The sequence below is a fragment of the Castor canadensis genome, chromosome 9 (genome assembly GCF_047511655.1).
Source record: "Castor canadensis chromosome 9, mCasCan1.hap1v2, whole genome shotgun sequence".
NCBI classification, from domain to species: Eukaryota; Metazoa; Chordata; class Mammalia; order Rodentia; family Castoridae; genus Castor; species Castor canadensis.
In genome coordinates, this window is record NC_133394.1 from 62,914,573 (window position 1) to 62,921,826 (window position 7,254).

Sequence of the window (7,254 nt, forward strand, 5' to 3'; positions counted from 1 at the left end):
CGTATTCGGTATTCGGAAGCCTGTCAACCTCCAGGTGAGTTCCCTGTCCTAGCTTGCTTGTTTGCCTGCTTGCTGGCTTTCCTGGCTTGCCTTGGCTTGGCTTGTGATGGGTGCCTGGCCTCCCTGGGCTCTTGTTCCAAAGGGCAGGAGGCTTTAGTCTTGTTGGCCTTGCTCTGTAGTCCGTCCGTGTTTCTAACGGGCTTGGCAAGCTGGGGGAATGGTGAAACTGGCTTGACTTTGCTTCCTGGCACACTTGTGCCTTTGGATGAGGTGTGTTGGTTTGTGTGAGGGGCAGAGAAATGGGTTTGGGATCAGGGCCAGGCATTTTGTAGCTTGGCTGTGTATTCTTGCAGGGGAAGCCCTTAGACCTTTTAGGGTCGTGTTAATTTCTCCCGGACACCTTTCTTTCTTTCTTTATGCGTTTGGGTCTTTGTGTATTTCTGTAACTAGGTAGGTAGTTGTAAACGTATTTGTGGTCCTAGGTGTATGTAGGTACGTATTCATTGACTGGGTTCTCCCAGGAAGGTTGGTTTGGTATTTTCAGGCGAGGGACTCTCCCTTTGGGCCTGGGCAGTCATGGACAGTGACCGTCCTCCCGACCACTCCGTGCTGCCTGGGAAGCTGCGGGGACAGGCGCCTGCTGCCACACGCAGCAAGTTTTCTCCTGGAGCTTAAGCTGTCAAGGTTTTGGCCTGAGACCCCTTGAACTGTGATCCTGCCTTTTGTCTGCCTTCTGGGTGTCTGGGATTCTAGGCGTGAGACCCTGCAGGGGACTTGTTGGTTTTTAGAAGGAGAGCGTTGCCCTGTAGCTCATGCCGACCTGGTAGCTGGGGTCCCCCTGTCTCAGCCCCGCAAGGGCAGGAATGACATGTGTGCGCCCTCCTCGCTGGCTTTAGGTGTGTTTTGTGCTTCGGTAGCTTAGTTTGTTACTTTGGTGTTTTTCACTGGGATAGATTGTGTGTGTAGGGTGTGTGTTGTGGGGGTGTGGGTGTGATCCATTTTAAAAATTCTAAATCGGCCTGGCCTGTGGGGTCCACTGGTTTGACTGTCCCCCCGCCCACTTAGGGGTCCCCTAGGGCCCGACTTAAGGCAGCGGTCTGGCCGGAAGCGTCTCTTTTCTCTTTCTCCCACGTGTATGCAGTGCAGTCAGTCCCTTCTGGCATATAGCCTTCTCTACTCACCCTCATTCACCCTCCCCCATGCCACAAGCACCCGACCACACACAGGCTGTACCTACTGGACAGACCTGTCTTCCTGATGAAGGTTAATGTGAGTGTACCAAGGGCTTCCTCACTGTTTCCCTGCAGGGAGTCCACCTCACCTCTTTGTGGTCACCTCCTCACCTTGCTCTCCCTTACCCTCTGACCTCCTGCCCTGGAGTTTTCAGGACTTAGAATTCCTATGCTGCTCCTAGACTCTCCGAACAGGGTTGTTTCTTTGAACCTTCTCCTGGATGCTCTCCTTCCTTTTTCCTTGGCCTCCCCCCTCCCTCCCCCGAGATGTCCAAACAGTGTTCTTTGCTTTAACTTCCTGAAGTGTGCATTTCAATTCGTTCTTCTCTAGATGTTCGTAGAATCCATTGTCACCACCGTGGAAGAAGCAGTGTGTACATTGCCGACCCCGGGCCCCAAGACCCCCTGTCCCCTGGGTATTTCAGGCTTCCAAAGGGTGTGGTTAAATGGTACTTTTCCTTAGTTCCCCCAGTGTGCGTGTCAATTCGTCCTTCCCTGGACTTTGGTAGTGGAAACCATCCTGAAGAAGCAGTGAAGGTACATTTGAGTCATGGTGCCCCAACCCCCCTGCCCTCTCCCCGCCAGACTAGCAGACACCATGAGCTCTTGGTATTTCTGACTTCCTACAGCGGCAGGGGGTCCTTGTGGCCCTGCAGGGTTGTAAAGTAGGGAAGCCTTAGAGTAGGTGGCCACGCCTTGGTGAACTCATGTGTTTGTCTGGTTTTGCATGCAGGGATGGGGTTGCGTGGTTGGCAAGACGTGGTAAGAAGCATCACTCGGAGGCCCGTTTCAGCTAGAAGAAGTTTTATTTCACTACACTCGGATGACTTCCTTCATCAGGCATGGATCTGCTCTAAGGTGAGGTGGGGACGGTGGGGATCTCCTGGAGTGTAGCTTGGAGGTGCTGGGAGCAAAGAGGAGGAGAGGATTGGAAAATGTCCAGGGAGTGTGGCGGACGCTTGGAAAGAATGAGTGGTGCAATTTTGAAAACTTAGGGGAGACCAACGCTTTGGGGGAGGAGGGCAGGGCTGAGCAGGTTCCTTGGCTGGTGGGTTCCAGTGAGCTGAGGCAGGTGCCCTGGCCCTGATCTGTGAAGTGCTGTGTTTGTGCATAGCAGACAGAGGCAGTTTTGGGCAAAGGATCCCACCAAGCCTTCCTCCCAGCTTCCTGGGCTGGCCCGGGCTGTTGAGGGAGGGCAGGGCTGGTTGGGGTGGGGCAGGGGAGTGGATGGCCAGCAGGTGGAGGGAGGTGGGCCCTGCAGAGCTGCGGAGGGTGTGTGTGTGGGGGAGGTCGGAGCTGGGCTCCAGGTCCCTGCAGGCCACCCAAGCCCGGGGGGCTCCTGGAGAAATGCAGAGAAGAGGAGGGCTCCTGGTGCTCTTCCTCTGGGAGAGAGGCAGTGGGTCCTTCTGGGCAGGCCAAGTTCAGTGTTTGGAACGTTTACCCCCCCGCCCCCCCGTGCGCTGTGCAGCTGGGCTCTGGGCAGCGCTTGAAGCTGCCTTCTGACAGGCTTGTCTTTTTTAGGCTCCCTGCCAGCCGCCTGAGGGAGTCCCCCCTGGGGCCTTTGCCGCCCTGAGCGGCCAGGCATCTCGGGGGCGCGCAGGCGCGCGCACACGGAGGACCCGAGAACCGACCAGCCTCGCGGGTGAGTGAGCAAGGGGACACGGCGGCATGGGCTGCAGCAGCCAGGGCTTGGGGCCTTGGCGCTGTGGAGTGGGCCACTTGGGAGGAGGACGTTCGGGCAGCCGCTAGGTGAGGCAGCGCCACCTCCACTGGGAGACCCGTGCTGGCGGGAAGGCGCCTGCACCCGCCTGGGGGGTGGCGCACCTCCCTAGCGGCCGGCCCGGGCCGGGGGCGGTGGCGGCGGCGGCGGCGGCGGCGGCGGCGAGGCAGGCGCTTCAAGGCGGCGGCTTGCCTCCGCCCAGGGGTTTGTGTCAAGTCCCCCCGTATTCGGTATTCGGAAGCCTGTCAACCTCCAGGTGAGTTCCCTGTCCTAGCTTGCTTGTTTGTCTGCTTGCTGGCTTTCCTGGCTTGCCTTGGCTTGGCTTGTGATGGGTGACTGGGCTCCCTGGGCTCTTGTTCCAAAGGGCAGGAGGCTTTAGTCTTGTTCGCCTTGCTCTGTAGTCCGTCCGTGTTTCTAACGGGCTTGGCAAGCTGGGGGAATGGTGAAACTGGCTTGACTTTGCTTCCTGGCACACTTGTGCCTTTGGATGAGGTGTGTTGCTTTGTGTGAGGGGCAGAGAAATGGGTTTGGGATCAGGGCCAGGCATTTTGTAGCTTGGCTGTGTATTCTTGCAGGGGAAGCCCTTAGACCTTTTAGGGTCGTGTTAATTTCTCCCGGACACCTTTCTTTCTTTCTTTATGCGTTTGGGTCTTTGTGTATTTCTGTAACTCGGTAGGTAGTTGTAAACGTATTTGTGGTCCTAGGTGTATGTAGGTATGTATTCATTGACTGGGTTCTCCCAGGAAGGTTGGTTTGGTATTTTCCAGCGAGGGACTCTCCCTTTGGGCCTGGGCAGTCATGGACAGTGACCGTCCTCCCGACCACTCCGTGCCCCCTGGGAAGCTGCGGGGACAGGCGCCTGCTGCCACACGCAGCAAGTTTTCTCCTGGAGCTTAAGCTGTCAAGGTTTTGGCCTGAGACCCCTTGAACTGTGATCCTGCCTTTTGTCTGCCTTCTGGGTGTCTGGGATTCTAGGCGTGAGACCCTGCAGGGGACTTGTTGGTTTTTAGAAGGAGAGCGTTGCCCTGTAGCTCATGCCGACCTGGTAGCTGGGGTCCCCCTGTCTCAGCCCCGCAAGGGCAGGAATGACATGTGTGCGCCCTCCTCGCTGGCTTTAGGTGTGTTTTGTGCTTCGGTAGCTTAGTTTGTTACTTTGGTGTTTTTCACTGGGATAGATTGTGTGTGTAGGGTGTGTGTTGTGGGGGTGTGGGTGTGATCCATTTTAAAAATTCTAAATCGGCCTGGCCTGTGGGGTCCACTGGTTTGACTGTCCCCCCGCCCACTTAGGGGTCCCCTAGGGCCCGACTTAAGGCAGCGGTCTGGCCGGAAGCGTCTCTTTTCTCTTTCTCCCACGTGTATGCAGTGCAGTCAGTCCCTTCTGGCATATAGCCTTCTCTACTCACCCTCATTCACCCTTCCCCATGCCACAAGCACCCGACCACACACAGGCTGTACCTACTGGACAGACCTGTCTTCCTGATGAAGGTTAATGTGAGTGTACCAAGGGCTTCCTCACTGTTTCCCTGCAGGGAGTCCACCTCACCTCTTTGTGGTCACCTCCTCACCTTGCTCTCCCTTACCCTCTGACCTCCTGCCCTGGAGTTTTCAGGACTTAGAATTCCTATGCTGCTCCTAGACTCTCCGAGCAGGGTTGTTTCTTTGAACCTTCTCCTGGATGCTCTCCTTCCTTTTTCCTTGGCCTCCCCCCTCCCTCCCCCGAGATGTCCAAACAGTGTTCTTTGCTTTAACTTCCTGAAGTGTGCATTTCAATTCGTTCTTCTCTAGATGTTCATAGAATCCATTGTCACCACAGTGGAAGAAGCAGTGTGTACATTGCCGACCCCGGGCCCCAAGACCCCCTGTCCCCTGGGTATTTCAGGCTTCCAAAGGGTGTGGTTAAATGGTACTTTTCCTTAGTTCCCCCAGTGTGCGTGTCAATTCGTCCTTCCCTGGACTTTGGTAGTGGAAACCATCCTGAAGAAGCAGTGAAGGTACATTTGAGTCATGGTGCCCCAACCCCCCTGCCCTCTCCCCGCCAGACTAGCAGACACCATGAGCTCTTGGTATTTCTGACTTCCTACAGCGGCAGGGGGTCCTTGTGGCCCTGCAGGGTTGTAAAGTAGGGAAGCCTTAGAGTAGGTGGCCACGCCTTGGTGAACTCATGTGTTTGTCTGGTTTTGCATGCAGGGATGGGGTTGCGTGGTTGGCAAGACGTGGTAAGAAGCATCACTCGGAGGCCCGTTTCAGCTAGAAGAAGTTTTATTTCACTACACTCGGATGACTTCCTTCATCAGGCATGGATCTGCTCTAAGGTGAGGTGGGGACGGTGGGGATCTCCTGGAGTGTAGCTTGGAGGTGCTGGGAGCAAAGAGGAGGAGAGGATTGGAAAATGTCCAGGGAGTGTGGCGGACGCTTGGAAAGAATGAGTGGTGCAATTTTGAAAACTTAGGGGAGACCAACGCTTTGGGGGAGGAGGGCAGGGCTGAGCAGGTTCCTTGGCTGGTGGGTTCCAGTGAGCTGAGGCAGGTGCCCTGGCCCTGATCTGTGAAGTGCTGTGTTTGTGCATAGCAGACAGAGGCAGTTTTGGGCAAAGGATCCCACCAAGCCTTCCTCCCAGCTTCCTGGGCTGGCCCGGGCTGTTGAGGGAGGGCAGGGCTGGTTGGGGTGGGGCAGGGGAGTGGATGGCCAGCAGGTGGAGGGAGGTGGGCCCTGCAGAGCTGCGGAGGGTGTGTGTGTGGGGGAGGTCGGAGCTGGGCTCCAGGTCCCTGCAGGCCACCCAAGCCCGGGGGGCTCCTGGAGAAATGCAGAGAAGAGGAGGGCTCCTGGTGCTCTTCCTCTGGGAGAGAGGCAGTGGGTCCTTCTGGGCAGGCCAAGTTCAGTGTTTGGAACGTTTACCCCCCCGCCCCCCCGTGCGCTGTGCAGCTGGGCTCTGGGCAGCGCTTGAAGCTGCCTTCTGACAGGCTTGTCTTTTTTAGGCTCCCTGCCAGCCGCCTGAGGGAGTCCCCCCTGGGGCCTTTGCCGCCCTGAGCGGCCAGGCATCTCGGGGGCGCGCAGGCGCGCGCACACGGAGGACCCGAGAACCGACCAGCCTCGCGGGTGAGTGAGCAAGGGGACACGGCGGCATGGGCTGCAGCAGCCAGGGCTTGGGGCCTTGGCGCTGTGGAGTGGGCCACTTGGGAGGAGGACGTTCGGGCAGCCGCTAGGTGAGGCAGCGCCACCTCCACTGGGAGACCCGTGCTGGCGGGAAGGCGCCTGCACCCGCCTGGGGGGTGGCGCACCTCCCTAGCGGCCGGCCCGGGCCGGGGGCGGTGGCGGCGGCGGCGGCGGCGGCGGCGGCGAGGCAGGCGCTTCAAGGCGGCGGCTTGCCTCCGCCCAGGGGTTTGTGTCAAGTCCCCCCGTATTCGGTATTCGGAAGCCTGTCAACCTCCAGGTGAGTTCCCTGTCCTAGCTTGCTTGTTTGTCTGCTTGCTGGCTTTCCTGGCTTGCCTTGGCTTGGCTTGTGATGGGTGACTGGGCTCCCTGGGCTCTTGTTCCAAAGGGCAGGAGGCTTTAGTCTTGTTCGCCTTGCTCTGTAGTCCGTCCGTGTTTCTAACGGGCTTGGCAAGCTGGGGGAATGGTGAAACTGGCTTGACTTTGCTTCCTGGCACACTTGTGCCTTTGGATGAGGTGTGTTGCTTTGTGTGAGGGGCAGAGAAATGGGTTTGGGATCAGGGCCAGGCATTTTGTAGCTTGGCTGTGTATTCTTGCAGGGGAAGCCCTTAGACCTTTTAGGGTCTTGTTAATTTCTCCCGGACACCTTTCTTTCTTTCTTTATGCGTTTGGGTCTTTGTGTATTTCTGTAACTCGGTAGGTAGTTGTAAACGTATTTGTGGTCCTAGGTGTATGTAGGTATGTATTCATTGACTGGGTTCTCCCAGGAAGGTTGGTTTGGTATTTTCCGGCGAGGGACTCTCCCTTTGGGCCTGGGCAGTCATGGACAGTGACCGTCCTCCCGACCACTCCGTGCCCCCTGGGAAGCTGCGGGGACAGGCGCCTGCTGCCACACGCAGCAAGTTTTCTCCTGGAGCTTAAGCTGTCAAGGTTTTGGCCTGAGACCCCTTGAACTGTGATCCTGCCTTTTGTCTGCCTTCTGGGTGTCTGGGATTCTAGGCGTGAGACCCTGCAGGGGACTTGTTGGTTTTTAGAAGGAGAGCGTTGCCCTGTAGCTCATGCCGACCTGGTAGCTGGGGTCCCCCTGTCTCAGCCCCGCAAGGGCAGGAATGACATGTGTGCGCCCTCCTCGCTGGCTTTAGGTGTGTTTTG